We start from the raw sequence: 20,515 nt of genomic DNA, 5'->3' as shown, positions 1-20,515 counted from the left end.
TTGTATTTTTTCCCACGTAGTTCTTGCCATTCTTATTTTCTTTATGAAATATCTGTTCATATTCTTTGCCCTTTTTTCTGTTTATTTTTTTCCTTGTAAAACTGCAAGATCTCTTTATATAATAAACACTTTTTCTGTTGGGTTACAACTAATTTTTTTCTTCTGTGCCATTTGTCTTTTGGCTCAGTTTATGGTATTTTCTTGTTGTTGTTGTCATATTTGTTTTTACCATTAAAAAGTTTTAAGTGTTTTACACTAAAGCATTTATCAGCATTTTCCTTTTTGGTTTCTGAGTTTTGTCTATGTTTTAAATATTAGCTCTCTTACAAGATGGGTCTCTTTACAGTTGCCTAAACTTTAATGCACCAGGGCATGATTTGAATTTCACTACATCATAGGTACAGGTTCAAAAATTTAGATTTTACTTTGGAAAAACTTACAAAGTGAAGGTCTTTAAGAGAAGGGAGGGCTGAGAGACCCTTTCCTCTTAGTGTCCCTGGCTGACCTGTTGGCCTTACAGAATGGTCTTCTAGAGAAGGGAATTCTGCCCCTCCTTTGGTCTCCTTCTAGTATACAGCAAGTTTGAGAGTAGCCTTATCAGTGAAAGGAATAACCAGACTGTCTTGGCACCAGGCAGCCTGGATTTTGGTGCCAGCTGTTTACCAAAGTTGTCTGGGAAACACACACAAGCTGCCCACCACCTAGACTTTTGGTTCCATGGGATGTTACACAAGAGAAAGGAAGCCAGTGGTCCCATGAGAAGCTGAGCTTGTGTACAGTTCCTCAGGCTAGGAGAAGCCCCCTTCCTCAGCTTCAACCCCTCATACCCTGGTTTGAGCTAACTCGTTGTCCAGGCAACACAAAATGAGCACCCAGATTCATTTAGAACAAGCCTGCTCTTTGTATCATATTAAGTCAGTAAAGAGTCAGGCAGTGGAGGTGATACTAACACTTTTCACCCCCAACGTTCTATTTAGAAAAATTTCAAACCTACAAAGCTTAAAAGAATGATACAATAAATGCCCGTATACTCTTCATCTAGATTCACAAATTGTTAACATTTTGTCACCTTTGATTTATCTCTTTAAAAATACATTTTTATCCATTGAAGCATTTGAAAGTAAGTTGAATACTTTATGAAGTTTCACTCAGATTAATTAAGCGTACATCTCCTAAGGATAAAGGCATTCTCCTACATAACTGCAATACTATTTTTAGATCTGGGAAAATTAATGATTCAATATCTTTAATTCCACATTCAAATTCTTATAATCATCCAAAATGTCTTTTATAAACATCTTTTTTTGTTTGATCCAAGATCTTAACAAGGTCCATACATTGCATTTGATTCTGTCTCTCAAGTCCAGTGCCCCAAGGTGGACATTTAGCAATGCCTGGAGATATTTTTGATTGTCATAACTATGGGTGCTACCGGCATCAAGTGGACAGAGGCCAGGGATGCTACTAAACATCCTAAAATACACAGGACAACCCCCCACAACAAAGAAATATTTATTCCAAAATGTCAGTCAGTGCTGAGATTGAAAACCCTTGTTCTAGTCTACCTAGGACAGTCTCCTCACTTTCTTGTTGTTTTTCATGATACTGACTTGTAGTATTCAGACCAGTTGTAACGTAGAATGTTCCACACTCTAGGTTTTTCTGATTCTTTCCTCATGATTAGTTTTCCATTTAAACATATTTAGCAAGGATCTAACATAGATCATTGTAACAGTTAGTTACTACCACATAGCAACCCACCCCCAAACTCAGTGGCATAGGTAGTTCAGCTGATCTGGGCTGGGCTGGGCTCAGCTGATTTTGGTTAGACTCATTCATGGATCTGCAGGCATTTGACAGATTGACTGGGGGCTGCTGGTCTAAGATGACCTTAGCTGGGATGACTGGGCCTAGCCCCATTCATCTGTCACACTTAGCAGGCTAGCACTGGCCTGTTCTCATGGAAGAGGCAAGGGTCTGAAAGAGAGTGGAAGTGTGCAAGGTCTTTTGAGGCTTAGAACTGGCACTCTATCACTTCAATGGCATTATGTTGGCCAAAGAAGGTAACAAAGCCAGCCTAGACTCAAGTGGTAGAGAAATAAACTCTACCTCTTCATGGGAGTTGCTGCAAAGTCACATTGCAAGGGATGTGCCTGTTGCACTCAGTTTATCAAATTGATATTGTGTACATTGTGTACCTCTAATTGCATGATATCAGGAGGTATATACGTCAGGTTGTCCCACTGGTAGTGATGTTAAGTTTGATACTCGATGTTAAGTTTGATACTCGATTAAGTGGTAACTGACAGAGTTCTCCTTTGGACAGCTCTATTTTTCATATATGCAAGGTGATACTTTGGTGCACTGTGTCTATCCTGCTTGCCATTGTATTAGTTTCCTAGGGCTGCTATAACAAAGTACCCACAAATTGGCTAGCTTAAACCAACAGGAATTTATTCTCACAGTCTGGAGACTAGAAGTATGAAAACAATGTGTTGGTATGCTCCCTCTGAAACCTTAGGGGAGAATTCTTCCTTGCCTCTTCCAGTTTCTGTTAGCCCAGACATTCCTTGGCTTGTAGCTGCAGCACTTCAATTCAGCCTCCATCTTCACATGGCATTCTCCATATGTATCTGTATCTTCACATGACTATCTTCTTACAAGGACACCAGCCATATTGGATTAGGATCCCACCCTTCTGCAGTATGACCTCATCTTAACTAATTACATCTGCAATGAACCTATTTCCAAATAAGAGCACATTCTGGGAGCCTGGGGGGGAGGCTCCATTTTTTGAGAAACATAATTCAACCCATGACACCCATCAACCCTTCACCAAAAGGTTTTATCATCCACTGATAGTCCTTGATTGAATCACTTATTACATTGAGGATTGTACAACAGTGTTTCTCTTAAGCCTCATCATTTATTCAACGTTTATTAGCTGACATTTTTCTGTAAAGAAGGTTTTGTTTTCCTGTTTCTCCCCATCTCTTCTTTCCTCCCTCCCACTTTTTAAATCACTTTCAATGTGTGACTTTTTCTTTTTTTACAACCATCATTTTTATACAACCATACAAACAATATTTTGGTGATCGAATTGTCTCAGATTTGGCTAATTAGAGCCCATAAAGTCAACTCTTAACAAATAAAAGTACAATATTTAAACTTGTATTAAATTTTAAATTCTTCTTTTTTAAAATGTGGCTACTCCCACTAATCTATCCCATAGGATCTACTTCCGATGTCCAAATAAATCGGGGCTCATATTTTTCTCCGTGGAGAGGCTCTATGATTGTTCTCCATGGGAAAAGTCTCATCATTATTCCCAAAGTATAGCCATTTTAAAAAGCTGTCATTTATTGAGTGCCTTGCTTTACATATGTTATTTTCATTGTCATAATAACTGTGCCTTAGTGATGTTACTACATATTACAAATGAGAAATCTGAGGTTCAAAGTGAGATACTAGAAAGAGCATGGATTTTGCAAGCTCGTAGTTTGAATGCTAGCTCTATCGCCTATTAGGTATGTGATCTGGGGCCTCTGTAGGCCTTGGTTTGTTTATCTATACTATGGGGATGATGATATTTTACTCACAGATTTGACCCAGCAGCTCATCTAACCTAGAGCAGGTGTTTATTAGTTCTCTTCTTTCCATATCCTGATGATAGGCCATGACTTCTAGGTCATGTTGGATAAATGACTGTGCCACAGAGTCCACTGGCAATTAATCAGGAGTTGATCAATTTTATTAATTCAGAATATGCTCATTACTTATTAGATAGCTTTACCTAAGTTCCAGCTAAAGTTTACCTTTAAATATCTTTGGGGGGGGGGAAACAATTTCTTAAATAATATTATGGGAAGGAGATCATATCTATTCAACTTAAGAGAACAACTTTGGGGGAGATCTTTTGCATTTGCATAGGAATCTTATTTACAAATCAGTTTCATTTACAAATCAATTTTCAAACTATGTAGGCTCAACTTTCTTTTTGAAAACAGTGCATTCATTCATTCCACAAATAGTATTGAGCATCTACTATGGCCCATGCAATGGTCTAGGCATTTGGGATACATCAAAGAATAAAATAAATATTTCTGCCCTTGTTTACCTTCGATTTGGGGGAGATAGGTGAAAAACAAATAAATTTGAAAATTGTACAGAGTATTAAAAGTAGGTAAGTGCTAATGAGAAAAATAAAGCAGGGGTGTACAGGAGGGGATTGCTATGTTAAGTAGGGTTGTCATCATTTAAAAGGTGAGAGCTGAGCGAAGACTTGAAGGAGGTGAGGAAATTGGGCATGTGGCCATCTGGGAGAACAACAAATGCAAAGGTCCTGAGCAGGAGTGCGCTTGGCCTGCTGGAGGCACAGTAAAGAGGCCAGTGCGGCCAGAGTGCAGTGAATGAGAGGAAGTATTTTATGCAGCTAACACTTAGATAGCCCTTACTCGTAGCACTATGTAAAGCACTTAAAAATATTAACTAATCCTCAACAACTATGTGATGTGGGTACTGTTTTTTCTCTTTTCCAGATGAGGAAACTGAGGCACAGGAGGGTTAAATAACTGCCTCCAAATCACATAACTAGCAAATGATAGAGGTGCAACTGGAGCTCACGTAGTAGGTCTCTAGAGACTTTTGGTGCTCTTGAGTACCCAAGTATGCTATCCTGCCTCCTGGTTCCTAAGAGGTGAGGTCCAATAACTGGAGACTAGATCCCCTAGGTCATTAAAGGCCATTGAGGATTTGAATTTTTATTCTGAGTGATACAGGTTTTGAGCAAAAGAGTGATATGTCTGTTTTTGTCGTCGTTCCAGGAATTTCTGAAGTAGTTACCTACTTTAGGTATGTGTTACTCTGGGCATTTAATATGCCTATGTAAAGTCAAAAGGATTTCAATTTATGGGAAGAAAGAAATTTTGATATGTATAATTTAGAGATGATGTCCCATCAAATACCATTTGTGTAAGAGTGATCTCTTCTGTTTTTAAAGTCTTACAGGAACCTCTTTATTGTGTGGATCTAGCAATACTTATGTATTTGGCTGTGCTTTCTTGGGGCACCAAGGCAAAATTTTGACCAAAAAGCTTTTTCTATTTTGAAGGGAAAAAAATGTATAGGAGCAAATGGTTATTTAAGGTATGTCCTATCTACACACCAAAGGTGATGGGTTCGTGGTGCTGCCTTTTGGGACTTAATGGGTCAGCACCCTGTAAGGGGCCACCCACCTTCTTTGGGGCTTCATGACCTCAAGTGTGGAGGACTCTAGAGGCAACTGCCCCTGAGAGTAACTACAGGACGCAGGCTCGAGCCACCCAACCTGCTCAAGATAGACTTAGGAGCAGCACATGGCGGAGTCAGCCTGGAGAAAAGAAAGCATTGGGAAGTTTACACAGTCATCCAAGAAATATTAATGGTGGTAATTGCCATAATGTGTTTAGCATTTACTGTATGCCTAGCGTCATGCCAAATGCTTTACAAACATGAGCTATATAGTATCATCATCCCCATGTTGTGCATAAAGAAGCTAAGGCTTAAAGGGATTAAGTAAATTGCCTAAAATCATATACAGCTGTGACTTAAGTGCAGCTCTGCCTGTCTCCAAAGCCCATGTTCATACTCATTTATTCTATGCTGTGTAGGAATATAATTCTCTATGGTTATTCCTTCTGTAACCCTCAGAACACTATCTTCCTGGAGGTGGTTCTGTCTCTGCCACTACTGCAGCTGACTTGCTTTGTTTGGGCACATGTAGTCCTGCTACCTGGGGCTGGAGCTTATCTACCACTTTCCCAGCCTGGCCTTCCCCCTGATTGCCACTGAGCAACTAGGCTCATCAGCAACACTCCATGAATTTCTGGCTTCTCTATCTACTCCCCAACTAGGACTAAAGGCTATACCATAGAGCACTGGCTGTGGCTTGCTAAGAAACTAACAATGGGAACATATGATGACATAATGTAGAAGTATGAGGAAAGAAACTACTGGTGTGGTAAATTTTGATCAGTGGGAAATAGGAGATGGGAGAGAACCATGAAGATGGATTACTTTTCCTTTCTCCTTCCCAAGAACTTACCTGAGCATGTTTTCGCCATGCAGCATGTCTGGAGATATTCTGCATGCACATGCAGGTGTACCGACTGTCTCTGTAGACTGTTCAAACATCACCTTGCATTGCTTCACCTCTTTCTCGGTCTCTCTTCCCTTTTTCTCTCACTCTTACTGCCCTGGGATTACATCTCCTAAATAAAATATTAGCCTTAATTCTTGGTTTGAGTTCTATTTTTCCAGAAAACATAGGCTAAGACAGGGGTCCCTAACCCCATCCCTCCCACCCCGGGCCACACAGCAGGAGGTGAGCGGCAGGCAGGTGAGCGAGGGAAGCTTCATCTGCCGCCCCCCATCGCTCACAGTACCGTCTGAACCACCATCAGCTCCCCTGCCCCCCACTTCCGTGGAAGAACTGTCTTCCACGAAACTGGTCCCTGGTGCCAAAAAGGTTGGGGACCACTCGGCTAAGATATTCAGACCCAATTTCTCTCAATGGAACCACCACTTCCTACGTTCCCTTGGCTCAGAGCCAAGCTTCCAAAAATGTATTCCAAAAGATAATAGCTGGAAATAGTATTGTCAGTCTTATTAGTATGCCTGATAGAATTCATGTATTCCTCCAAAAAGGTGTCATTTATTTGGAAGAAAATAAAAAATAATTAAAAGGATCCTTGGTGGTAAAAAAGATTCTAAACCAGTAGCTCAAAACTAGCCTCAATCCTAAATCCACTTATGCTCTGAGGTTCTCACAACTAGCTTTCCCTTCTAGTCTTGCCCTGGATTGGGTCCCCATTATCCTCTCTTAGACTATTATAACACCTTCCTAATTTGTCTTTCTGTTTCCACATTTTCCTACTTCTGATCCAATCTGAATACCACTGCCATCAGTTAAATAGCCCTAAAAGCTGATTTTATCTTGCTCTTCCATGTTCAAAAACCTTCAGTAACTTCTCACTGCCCATAAAATAATGTCTAAAGTTCCTTCTAAAACAAATCTTCACTCAAGGCCCTCCACAAACTGGTGTGACCTACATTTCCAGCTTTAATACCAATGTTAGTGTTTCTCTATTTGAATTATACCACCAGCTATACTGGGCTGCTTGCTTTTCCCAAACATGTGTTGTGCTTTTCTGAGACCACCATGCCTCTGCAATTGAACTGGACAACAGAAGTACTTGTGGGTTTTGATAACCCCCCTGGGAAGTATCAGAATGCTTGCCACACCCATAACCACTTCCCAGGAATTTCTAATTGACAGGACACCAAACTATGTATCAACTTATTCTGCCATTCCAAACAAAACCATTTAGTCCAGGAGCAGGCACCTACCCTAGGGCCATAAACTTAGGCTCATATGATGACTTGTCAAAGGAAGCTCTGCCTAACTGCCTATACTTGATGGTGAGCAGCCAAACCAGTCAGGCCCTTTGGAGGGGTTGAAAATGAAATACAAAAAGATAGGAGTTAGCAATGGGGAGAAAACTGAAAGATCCACAGAGGGAAGAAAGCTGACATCACATAGCAGAAACCATGAAGCAATAGAAGCTGTGAGATAGAGAAAAGAATAGAAAATACTTAGTAGGAAGGGCAACAGAAGCAGAATCACAATAACAGCAGATAATTAGAGTACAAAGCAACAGATACTTACTGCCAAGAGCCCGCAAGATAACCCAGCTGCTATGGCTGTACTGTGTGCTGAATCACCTTCCCATCCCCACTGGTCATTACTTAAACTTAGATCGAGGCAACCTGAGTCTATCTCTGTTCTGGAAATTAAATTTTTGCCTCTCAGTGTCTGTATCAGTCAAGATTGTGGCTGGAAACTGAAGGCACACTCAGCTGGAATTTTGAACATAATTTGATGAAGACACTATTTACAAGGATGTAGGCAGGGTTTCTGGAACTTAAAAAGTATCGAGGCACCCAAGGACTAGCAAGAATGGAAGCCCAGGGCTGAAGAGACAAAGCACGGAAATGGTGTTATGGGAGTCCCAAAGGAGCTCGAGCTGTGAAAGGGCATAGCTACTGCCAGAACCTGGCGCTAAAGCAGAAAAATAAGAAGAAATACCCAAACTCTTTTTTCTCCTGCCCTCTGATACTTGCTGATGCCTCCCATTGGCCAAACCCAACAGTAAGCCAGAGGGCAGTGGGCCCAGGTGAGTCATCTGTGGATAACAGCCTCACGGGGCACAGAGCAGGGCAGAGCAGGATAGGAGGCTGTCGTGGACTACCTAGTGGCACCTCAAAAAAAAAAAAAATGTCCACAGGCTACTGCCTGGAACCTGAGAAAATTATATTATATGGCAAAAGATGTGATTAAGTTCAGGATCTTGAGTGGAGGAGCATATCCTAGTTTATGTGGGTGGGCCCTAAATGCAATCACATGTATCCTAATAAAAGAGAAGCAGGGGGAGTTCTGAGCGAGAAGAGGAGAAAGCAATGTGTCCATAGAATCAGGATTGGAGTGAAGTGGCCACAAGTCAGGGAAGCCTGGAGCCATCAGAAGCTGGAAGAGACAAGGAACAGATTCACCCCTAGCGCCTTCGGAGGGATCCTGGCCCTGCCAAAACCTTCATTTCAGACTTCTGGCCTCCAGAACTTTGAGAAAATAAAATTCTGTTGTTTTAAGCCACCCAGTTTCGTAATTTGTTACAGCAGTCACAGGAAACAAATACAGGAGCCAAATGGAGAATAACCAGCACAAAATCTATTCATCTCAAATGCCATGTTGACCACAATGATATCCCTGATCACCTTGGCTGAAAATTCTTTTGCCTACCTTCTGTATTCCCTATGGTACTTCTTTTTGGACCACTCAAATAATTCAAATAAAATGCTCCCAAGTTATAGTTACTTTTGCATACAAATATCTTTTCCTCCTAACCAGATTATAACATTCTCCTTTAGAACACGAAACTTGTCTTGCACATCTTTGTATCCCTTGAAAATCCTAGCACAGTACTTTGAACAGAGTGCACATTCTGTAATTGGTAAATGAGCAAGAAAGCTTCCATTTGTCCATCTGTAAGTGGAAAATAACAATTTCCACTGACTTGCCTTTCAGAGATAATAATGGCAGTGTTCCCTGGAAACAATTTTTGTACCTGTAACAGAATGATATATCTGAAACACCCATTCCTGCTGGAGCAATTCCTTTAAAAAAAAAAATTTTGGTTTTAGCATGTCCTCTGTTCCATGTGGAGCTAAAAATGCTTGCAGTTTCACCCCAAGGAGGAAAAGGCAGGGGATAATTAAGAAAATATAAAAGCTCAGTATTGGTGTTTTCTCAGGAACTTTGATTCCTCCAGTAAATATCGAAGGACTATTATGTTTGGGGCTTCCCTGGTGGCGCAGTGGTTAAGGGACACGGGTTCGAGCCCTGGTCTGGGAAGATCCCACATGCCGCGGAGCAACGAATCCTGTGTGCCACAACTACTGAGCCTGTGCTCTAGAGCCCGTGAGCCACAACTACTGAGCCCGCGTACCACAACTACTGAAGCCTGTGTGCCTAGAGTCCGTGCTCTGCAACAAGAGAAGCCACCGCAATGAGAAGCCCGCGCACCGCAACGAAGAGTAGCCCCTGCTCTCCGCAACTAGAGAAAGCCCATGCGCAACAGCGAAGACCCAACGCGGCCAAAAAAAAAAAAAAAAAAAAAGGACTATTATGTTAAAGTACAGTCCATAAATGGCTGGGGAGACACACACACACACACAAACACATAGGATAAGACGTAATTCCAAGTTAGTAGTTGTCACACAACATGATGAGTGCTTTTTATAAAAACTTGATGCTATGGGACCAGAAGGAAGGGAATGATTAACTCTATTGATAAAAGGTTTCACCAAAAAAACGTCACATTCAAGCTGGTCTTTTAGGACTTTATCAGGCAGAGCAAAGTCAAGAGCATTTGGGGACCAGGAGAAATAACTTTGCTTGAGCTGTTGCCAGGCAAACCACACCCTCAGTTCAGCCCTATTGTATCCACAAAGACCTATTTTTATTCATTATCCTCATAGCTACTTTTTAAGAGAGGAAGAGAATGCCGAGTACTTCCCTATTTTGCACCTAGATATTTTTTGTAATAATTTAATTTAATTTATTTAATTTTTGGCTGCGTCGGGTCTTCGTTGTTGTGCGCCAGCTTTTCTCTCTAGTTGCCATGAGCGAGGGCTACTGTTGGTTGTGGTGCGCGGGCTTCTCATTGCAGTGGCTTCTCTTGTTGCGGAGCACGGGCTCTAGGTGCGTGGGCTTCAGTAGTTGAAGCACCTGGGTTCAGTAGTTGTGGCTCACGGGCTCTAGAGTACAGGCTCAGTAGTTGTGGTGCATGGGCTTACTTGTTCCGCGGCATGTGGGATCTTCCCGGACCAGGCGGGTTCTTAATCGCTACACCACCAGGGAAGTCCCACACCTAGATATTTTATATGTCACTGACAGGAGATTATCAGGAGGGAAAGCAGAGGTTGCCTTCTGACAGGCTCAATAATGATGAGTCCAAGTAGCCATCCAATAATGAGTTAATGAAAACTCTTACCTTTCCTGAGCTTCTCCCTCATTTCTGAAAATTGTGGCAGGCTATGCTGTGAGAGTGTGTGATAGATACCAGGGCATGAATAGCTCTGAGGAGAGCAGGTGAGGAATGAGAGCACTCCCTGGTCTTACTGCCCCAAACCAGGAGGCACTTCTTTGTGGCAAAGCCCCCTTGAATGGGGATTATGGCTGAAGCCCTTTGTCCTCCCCTAGGCTGACCTTCAGATGGCTCCTTGAGGAACAGCTCTGTCTGGGGCATGGCCCAACTTCTCTCCCAGCCCAGCCCTGTTGGGCCTCTGAGACCAGAACAGTGCTGCTTTGAGTAGGAGGAGAAAACTCAGGAAAGCAGCCAGGAGAGAGGGAAAGACCAGCCTAAACCCACCAAGGGGCAGCGGGTTCCCCATCCTCACCCTGCAGCTTCCACTGGAAAATTAGGAAGCTGGGCAACCAGAAGTACACATCACTTGTCCTTGTTTTCTCAAGAAGCCTTCACCTTCCAGACCTTGCCAGGAAGCTGGCGGCATTTTCATGAAGCAGTAATAACAAGGACAGAGCGTTCTAGCCTGCTGGAGCCTGCTGGCTGGTCACTCTTTCCACTGTCTTTTGTTTTCATGCAGCATTCCCTCACTTGCTTCTCAGATTCCTCAGGGCTTTGAAAAAGCCACAAGTTCTCCATACAGTGACACCACCCAGCGGGATGGCAGACATCGCTGACCCGCACCCTGCCCTAAGCAATGGCACATAGGCAAGTCCCGACAACTGGCACCCAGCCATGCACCTAGGAAGAGGCAAGACAGCTCCCAGAAAGCCAACATTGTCCCCCATCAGCCCAGCTCGCAAAGGTGGGACTTTAGATTAAGTACCAGCCAGTGGACTGGTCAATCACATACCCCTGTTTGATTCAAAACACATCTGCAAGGTATGTTAGGCGGTTGGTACTTCTCTACCTATCTTCAAGGATCTAAATGCAGCCAACATAGATGTTACCAACAAAGTGCTAGGGCACTTTCACCATACCAACTCACATACCAATGTATTAGATTGTGTATACATACATACAAGCTGATGCTCTCAATGATATGAAGTCATTCATAATCCCCATTCATTTGTGTTTCAGTATCACCTGTGGCCTGTTTCAAACCACACTCCAGAGCTACCCTAATAGAATCTATGAAAATAGGACCCAGATATGTGTATTTTTTTAAAAACCTGACAGTGAAAAAAAAAAAAAAAAAACTTGACAGTGTTGGTTAGAATATAGGACGAGAGAAATTCTCACATATCATTGATGGGAGTAAAAAGTAGTTCAGCTACTGTGGAGAGTAGAGAGCAATCTAGTGAAGTTGAGAATGTGCACATTCTATTCCCTAACAATTTCTGTTCTAGATATATTCCCTAGAAGAACTCTCACACATGCGCCCAAGGAAGCATACACCAGAAATTTAATTACATCATGATTTGAAATAGCAAAGAACTAGACATAACAAATATCCATCCATAGAATAGATTCTAGAATATTTATGCAATTGGTCTATATTGCAGTACTATATAGTATACTATTACTATCTTATAGAATGGACTAGCTCTACAAGTGTCACATGGATAAATCTTAAAAACATGATGTTGAAAAAAAAAGTTTCAGAAAAATATGTACACTATTTATATACATGCTCAAACATCCAAAACATATTGTCTAGTAAAAATATAAAAGCATATGTGGGGGGGCTTCCCTGGTGGCGCAGTGGTTGAGAATCTGCCTGCCAATGCAGGGGACACAGGTTCCAGCCCTGGTCTGGGAAGATCCCACATGCCGTGGAGCAACTAGGCCCGTGAGCCACAACTACTGACCCTGCGCGTCTGGAGCCTGTGCTCCGCAACAAGAGAGGCCACGATAGTGAGAGGCCCGCGCACCGCGATGAAGAGTGGCCCCCACTTGCCGCAACTAGAGAAAGCCCTCACACAGAAACGAAGACCCAACACAGCCAAAAATAAATAATAAATAAATAATAAATTTAAAAAGCATATGTGGGAAGGATTTCCACCATCTTCAAGAGATCGGTTATCTCTGAGGAAAGATGGGATGGAAGGGCCTTTTTTTGTAACTAAAATGTTTTACCGACAGTCCCCTACATATGAACGAGTTCCGTTCCAAGAGTGTGTTTCTAAGTGCAATTTGTTCGTAAACCCAACAAAGTTAGCCTAGGTACTCAACGAACACAATCGGCTATATAGTACTGCACTGTAATAGGTTTATAATACTTTTCACACAAATAATACATTAAAAAAACACAAAAAATATAGAAAACATTTTTAATCTTATAGTACAGTACCTTGAAAAGTACAGTAGTACAGTACAACAGCTGGCACACGGGCTGGCATCGAGTGAACAGGCAAGGAGAGTTACTGACTGGAGGAGGGAGAGGAGGGGGGAGATGGCAGAGCTGAAGGACCGTCAGCAATAGGAGACGGAGGGCAAGCTGCAATTTCACTCATTCCTGACGTTGATAGCACAGGTTCTGGTTCCTTGCTGGATTCAATTCTCTCTACTCTCTTGAAAAAACAATCCAGTGACGTCTGGGTCGTAGCTCTTTTTTTCTCATCATAGATGACATGGTAGCATTCTGATGACTGGATTGCATTCTGAACGGCTGCTACAACCTTCTTGTCCCGTTCTACGTTCCAGTCCTGTGCCTCAAAAATTAACATTGCCTCCTCAAATAAAGACCCTTGCCATTTCCTGTGCCATGAATCTCTTCAGTTCTTCAGTTACTTCTTCTTCCTCTTGTCTCTCTTCATCCTTTCTCTGGGCCTCCAATTTCTGGCTCTTCTTAGCAGTACGAGCTACATCACTGCTGCTTTTACGCTTGCTCCCGGACATCCTGGACTTGCAATAAAGATACTGTACTACCGTACACTATACAATACTGTACAGTAAAGTACACAAAAGCACAACCACTTGTAGAGGATGCACACACATGACAATGTACGCCAGACATGTGAACTAACTTACGTGATCGGACATGTGAATGCGTGATCGTGTCTTTGAAAGTTCGCAACTTGAAGGTTCGTACGTAGGGGACTTACTGTATTTATAGTTTAATTTAAGCAAATATGGCAAGTTGTTATAATTTATTAAATCTGGATAGTGCATATATGTTCTACTGGTAACTCAGAGGGTCATCCATAGCAGAAGGATCCCTTGAGATTTTTAGGATTACTGAAATTAAAAGTTTGTTTATGAGAATGGCTCATATCAGTGAGCCTTCAGATCCTTTCTACTCTGTTTTTTCCAGACCTCTCCAACTTTTAATTGTCTCTCTACCCCCGAACTTTGCTAGAGCTCTAATTATCTGTAGTGTTCACTTGCCAATTCTGTACTTTCCTGTACATTGCTGAAACAGGCTATTATTCACTCAATAGGTTTATGTCTTATTTCTTGAATTAGGCTATAAGCTGCTTCAGAACAGGGACCGTATCTTGTTCATTTTTGTATTTTCTATAATATCTAACACACAGAGTAAGCAGTAAAGCATCGTGATTAAGAAAATAAGATAAAACGAGTTCAGAAATGTGGCAGGATATAAGAGCAATATACAAAAATCAGTTGTATTTCTATACACTAGCAATGAATAATCAGAAAATGAAATTCAAGGCAATCCTATCCAGATCCTAGCACTCTTTCTATCTTTCTTTTTTGCATAAATTGACAAGCTGATGCTACATTTTATATGGAAATGTAACCCAGAATAACCAAAACACTTTTGAAGAGGAAGAACAAATTTGGAAGATGCTCATTTCCTGATTTCATAATCTACAATGAAACTACAATAATCAAGATCTAAGGCATAAGGATACATGTTTAGACCACTGGAATAGAATTGAATGTCCAGAAGTAAACCCTCACGTATATGGTCAGTTGATTTTTTGACAAGGGACCCAAGACAATTCAATAGGGAAAGAGTAGTTTTTTCAATAAATGGTGCTGAGACAACTGGCTATCCACATGCAAAAGAATGAAGTTGGGCTACACCTTACACCATACAAATAAATTAACTCAAAATGGATCATAGACCTAAATTAAGAGCTAAAACTCCAAAACTCCTAGGAGAAAACATAGTAAATGTTTATGACCTTGGATATGGCAATGGTTTCTTAGCTATGTTGCCAAAAGCAGATGTGACAAAAGAAAAAAATAGATAAATTGGACTTTAAAAACTTTTGTGCTTCATAGGACACCATCAAGAAAGTAAGAAGACTACCCACAGAATGGGAGAAAATCTTTGCAAATTGTATATTGACAAGGAACTTATATCCAGAATATATAAAAAGATATTACAACTCAATAATAAAAAGACAACACAGTTAAATCATGGGCAAGGAATTTGAATAAACATTCCTCAAAAAAATTTATACAAATTGCCAATATGCACAAGAAGAGATACTCAACATCACTAGTCATTAGGGAAATGCAAATCAAAGCCACGATGAGATACCTCTTCACACCCACAAGGATGGCTATAATAAAAACTGACAATAACAAGTGTTGGTAAGGATATAGAGAAATTGGAACCCTCATATATTGTTGGTGGGCATGTAAAATGACACATGTAAAACTTTGGAAAATAGTTTGGTAGTTTCTCAAAATGCTAAACATGGAATTAACATAATACTCATCAATTCCACTCCTAGGCATCTACTCAAGAGAAATGAAAACATACCTCCACACAAAAGCTTATACATGAACATTCATAGCAGTATTATTTACAGCAGTTAAAAGTGGAGACAACCCATGTCCATAAGTTGATGAATGGATAAACAAAACGTGGTATATCCATACAATGGAATATTTTCAGCCATGAAAAAGAATGAAGTACTGATGTATGCTACAACGTGGATGAACCTTGAAAACATTATGCTAAGTGAAAGAAGCTGTTCATGAAAGACTATATATTATAGATAAGGTCTTTAAAGAGGTTTAGTTAAAATGAGGTCTTTAAGGTGGGCCCTAATTCAATATACCCAGTGAGACACCAGGATCAGCCATGCCCAGAGAAAAGAACATCTGAGGACACAGCAAGAAGGCAGCCACATGCAAGCTAAGGAGAGAGACCTCAGGAGAAACCAGACCTGCTGACACCTTGATCTTAGACTCTTAGCCTCCAGCACTGTGAGAAAATAAATTTCTGTTGTTTAAACCACCCAGTCTGTGGTATTTTGTTATGGCAGCCATAGCAAAATAACACAGTGGTTCTTTTGAGTGTGTAATAATGATGTGTTGTATAAGAAAGGCCTATGCTTTGAATTATTGTATTTTGCAGGGTGGCATCTTCTCATCAATCATGTCATCAATTGCTAGAAATATGAGAACTCTCCAGAAGATCAAGTACCGTGTAGTAGTTACCATGCACAGGCCCCATAGAGCCCTGGCCTTTGAGAATGCCCTATTCCCCAACCCAAAAGAAGGTAAACATTTAGAAGATTTCTCCAGACCCACGGGATTTTCATAAATTGGTAGAGATTGATCCAGATGTGCTTAAAACCAGGGAAAATGTCATTTTAAATGATGTTAATTACTGAGAACTTTTAATAACATGGGGAAATGATTATATTATAATATTGTTAAAAATTCTGCATGCAAATTTAACAAGTATAGATAAAATCACCTTATCTGTATAATGATATGCATAGAAGAAAGACTGAATAGAAATATAGCTAAAGTTAATATTAGTTCTTCTTTGTGATGAGATTTGGGGTTACTTTTGTTTTTTTCTTTATACCTCTCTGTATTTCTGAATTTTCCAAAGTGAGCATGTATTGGTTTTATAATCACAAAATATGCTTATATTTTAAAGATTAAAAATTGAGGTAGAGGGTATATAACCCAATGCTAGGATTGAGAGTCATCTCCAGGAGATGTGGTTCCAGGACTCAGAGGTCAGATATGTTGGAACCCTGATGCCTACTTGTCCTCTTGGGATCTGGCCACAGTGTGCTGCCCCACGCCTAGAAATTCTGATTATGCTCCTGCAGTGCCCTCCTGTCTAGTTCAGGTCTCTGAACACTGATCCTCCCTCCCTTCAGACCTCTAACTCCTGACTCTGAACTTAGACTTTTCTTTCTGGATTTATGTGGCCACCCCTCTTTCTCTACTAATGACTCAACACAACCTCTCCCTCCCTCTCCCACACCTTTCTCCCAACCTTTCGTATTCTGAGGCTACCCACAGTACTGACAGCTGTGTCCTTCATGAGCAGGGTGGCTAAAAAGTAGCGGCACAAAATGAGAGGAGGGGGACAAGAGAAGGGAAATGCTGAGGGAGATGCTTCTGAGGTTTCCTTCCTTGTGGGCGTTTGACACTCCTGGCGTCTGTCTACTTCTCTTACTTCTCCTCCTTAGCGGAGGGGCTTAATCTCCTTTGAGAACTGAGAAGTACACAGGGCAGGCTCAGCTTAGCTCCTTCTTTCTTCCACTTAGGCATCACCTGCCCACAGTGAGGATGTCACCTTGGTCTGCTCCTCTGGGAGCAGGGTCCCCTTCCTACTCCCACTCCTACTCCCAGCGTGAGAAGTCCTGTCCTGGTCAAATGTTACTTGTGACTGGGTGAACAAGTCGACCTAATTCTGAAACTCATTTAGTATTTAGTATCCCGTTATCTCTCACAATAAACAGACTTTATCAGCAATCAACGTGGTTTTTCGGTCTCCATCTGCTCACTCTTTTGTTTCATTTCACATCTTGACCAGAACCCAGGATAGGGATTGAGGAAAAGAATAGGAACTTCTCAGAGACCTGAAAAGGAAATAACACTTGTTAAGAGCCAACTGTGTGCCCAGCACCAAGACAGAAGCTTTATGTATGTTCATTCATTTAACCACCCTCACATAGTTTGCATTATTTTCCCATTTCACATAAAAGGAAACTGAAGCTCAGAGACGTTAAGAACTTGCCCAAAGTCTCACAGTTAGAGGGTGGCTGATGTCTCTTTGACTTCAAAGCCCAAGCACTTTCCACTGCATAAGATGTTGTCTTTGGGTGCCACCAAGGCACTCCTCAGGGACTGAGGCAGCATCTCATCTTTGTTAATACTTCATCCCAACCATCTGCGCTATCAGTTGAGCAGCATGCAAGGGAGGAAACCAGGATACGTCCAAAGGATAAGGAGTGAGGAGATTATAAAATGCTAGACCAAAAAACCTCAAGAAATGTATTTTTCCCCAGATTTCTTGGGGACTTTTGGACAAATGACTTCCCCTGCCCCCCAACCTGTGCTCTGGCTTCCTCAGTTGTAAAATAATTCAATAATACCGAGTCCTCCTTAAGTCAGACCACATGTCATGCTTTCCTGAGACTGGCCTCAGCACAGTTGTCCTTTTGCCCCCACTTGCTATTAAAAAACAAATGTATGTCATATTGCTCTGGGTGGCACATGGAGTAAAAATAATGATAATGAATAATGAATCAGCTTAACAATATATGAAAACCAGAAGTAATGAACTGATGAACAGAAAATGATATTAAAATGCCAGCCATAGGGGCTGACCCTTTAAAGAGACAAGCTGACGAAGATGTTTTGGTGTGACCCCTGAAGGACAGTCAGCTGGCAGGCTAAACCACAGTCACTGAGAGGGCCAACAACTCCCCAGATGCCTAGGGACCAGGAACATTTCCAGGAGCTCAAACCACTGCTACCTTCTTCTCCTCCTCCCCCAAAAAGCTCAGAAAGTGCAGGGGCACCCCACAGGCCACTAAGCACATTCCCAATTGTCCTCTAGGGAAATCTGATGCTGAAAAATGGACCTTGTCCAAAATAGTGGTTCAAGCCAGATGAGGAATTACAGAGAAGACAACCTTCCATGGTAAATACCCTGCCTCCAAATCCCCAATGTCTTCATTAGGGAACTGAAAACACAGGCACACCAGCTGGTCTCAACTGCTTTGAAGCACTGTGGCACAGTGGAAAGAGCAATGCTGTAGGGCTGGCAATAAGAGACTAGCCTTCTAGTCCCCAGCTCTGCCCAATTCTAGCTGGGTGACCTTGGCAAAGGTACTTAACTTCTCTGGACCTCACTTTCCTCATTTGTTAAATGAGGTTTGCTTAAACCATGATGTCTTCTGGTTCTGAAATCCTATCTTTCATCTTTGGATTCGCATCTTACATTTAAAGAAAATTAAAGCAGGTTCTTGGGTGTTGTGTTTCTCAGAGACCTTGCCTCTCACCTTTTAAATTTTCTTCATTGGCTTTCCTATCACAAGATTAAACCTAAATTCTTCAGCGTGACATTCAAGGTTCTTTGAGATCAGCCCATGCCTATCTATTGTGCCACCCTCCTCTCACTCCCACCAATCATGTATTTTATACTCTGGCTATAATGGACTATTTGTACTCCCCCATAACACTTTTCCTGCAATTTCAAATACTTACTGAGCATGTACTCTGTGCTAGACCTTACATCAGTAAGCCTTTGCACATAATGTTCACTTTGCTTGAACTGCCTTATATTAATTAAGGTAGAGCTCACTGTTGTAACAAACGAGTTATATAATATCAGTACATTAAAGCGCTAGAATGTTATTTCTTAGTCATATAACAGATCAGTCTGGCAAGCCGCCTTCCACCCAGGGTCCTTCTATTTTGCAGCTCTGCCATCCTCTAAGCTTTAGAGTCCTTTATTTCCAGAGCTAACAGCTGGGAAAGAGAAGGAAGAAAAGGCACACCTACTTCTTTTTTTTGGCTGCGTTGGGTCTTCATTGCTACGCGCAGGCTTTCTCTAGTTGCGGTGAACGGGGTCTACTCTTCATTGCGCTGCGCAGGCTTCTCATTTCGGTGGCTTCTCTTGTTGTGGAGCACAGGCTCTCAGTGCGTGGGCTTCAGTAGTTGTGGCTCACGGGCTCTAGAGCGCAGGCTCAGTAGTTGTGGCGCACAGGCTTAGTTGCTTTGCAGCACGTGGGATCTTCCAGGACCAGGGCTCGAACCCGTGTCTCCTGCATTGGCAGGCAGATTCTTAACCACTGCACCACCAGGGAAGTCAAAGGCATACCTACTTCTTAACCTGGTCTAGAAATGATGTACATCACTTCTGCTCACATCCCATTAATGAGAACGGATGACCTAGTTCCACCTAGATGTATAGGGGATTGGAAATTGGTTGGGCCAATTCCCAGAAAAAGTTGATGCTATGGAAGGAGAGCATGAGTCTCTGATGGTCAACTAGCCATCTCATGCCCTTCCTTGATTTGTCTTCTCAGCAAAGTCTTATTCACCCGTAAACCTCAGTCCAAGTGCTACCTCCTTTGTGAAGTCTTCTCTGACCTATGTAGGCAGATCTAGGTCCTCCTCTTCCTATGCCTCACTGCACTTTTCACATTTCCATTAAGTGAATTATGACAATTAACATAGTGTTCTGTGTGGTTTGCATGTCAGTCTGGACTATGAGCCTTGAGGGCAAGGATATTGTCTTTTCATTTTTGTATTTGGAAATCTTAGCATAGTGCCTGGTAAATAGTAGTTTTACAATAATATTTAATGAATTGATGAATATTATCAGTGAATGAATGACTGTTACCCTAAGGAAAAGAAGCTGGTTTCTACAGAGGAACAAAGACCTCAGTTTAAAAAAAAAAACAAACAAAAATTATTGGTGATTCAAGATTATCCATAATGCTAAAAGGAAAATAAGCTTTCCATACAAATGTTACAATTATAATTAATATTTTGCATTATTATTTACTTAGAGTCTGTCTCTTGCATAAGCTCCGTGAGAGTAGGGACCTTATACGTATTGTTCTTTGCTCTGACTCCAGCATCTATCACACTATCGGGCACACAGTAGGTACTCAGTAATTATTTCAGAAAGAATGAATGGATAAATAAATGAATGAAGACTGCACCCTTTATCCCATGAGCCATATAATAAGTGCATGTCTTACATT

General features: G+C 41.5%; 2 protein-coding genes across 2 annotated transcripts in view; one reads left to right on the top strand and one right to left on the bottom strand.

Annotated features, from left to right (window-relative positions):
- Window positions 1-20,515, bottom strand: part of MKLN1 (muskelin 1) — a 333,033-nt gene that overhangs the window by 194,225 nt on the left and 118,293 nt on the right. The gene's annotated exons all lie outside the window — the stretch shown is intronic.
- The window catches only part of LOC309666065 (uncharacterized protein), a 92,044-nt gene that overhangs the window by 14,347 nt on the left and 57,182 nt on the right, over window positions 1-20,515 (top strand). The window lies entirely within an intron of this gene.

This window comes from Balaenoptera physalus (genome assembly GCF_965194825.1).
Source record: "Balaenoptera physalus genome assembly, chromosome: 8".
Taxonomy (NCBI): Eukaryota; Metazoa; Chordata; class Mammalia; order Artiodactyla; family Balaenopteridae; genus Balaenoptera; species Balaenoptera physalus.
This window is presented reverse-complemented; position numbering and strand designations above follow the sequence as displayed.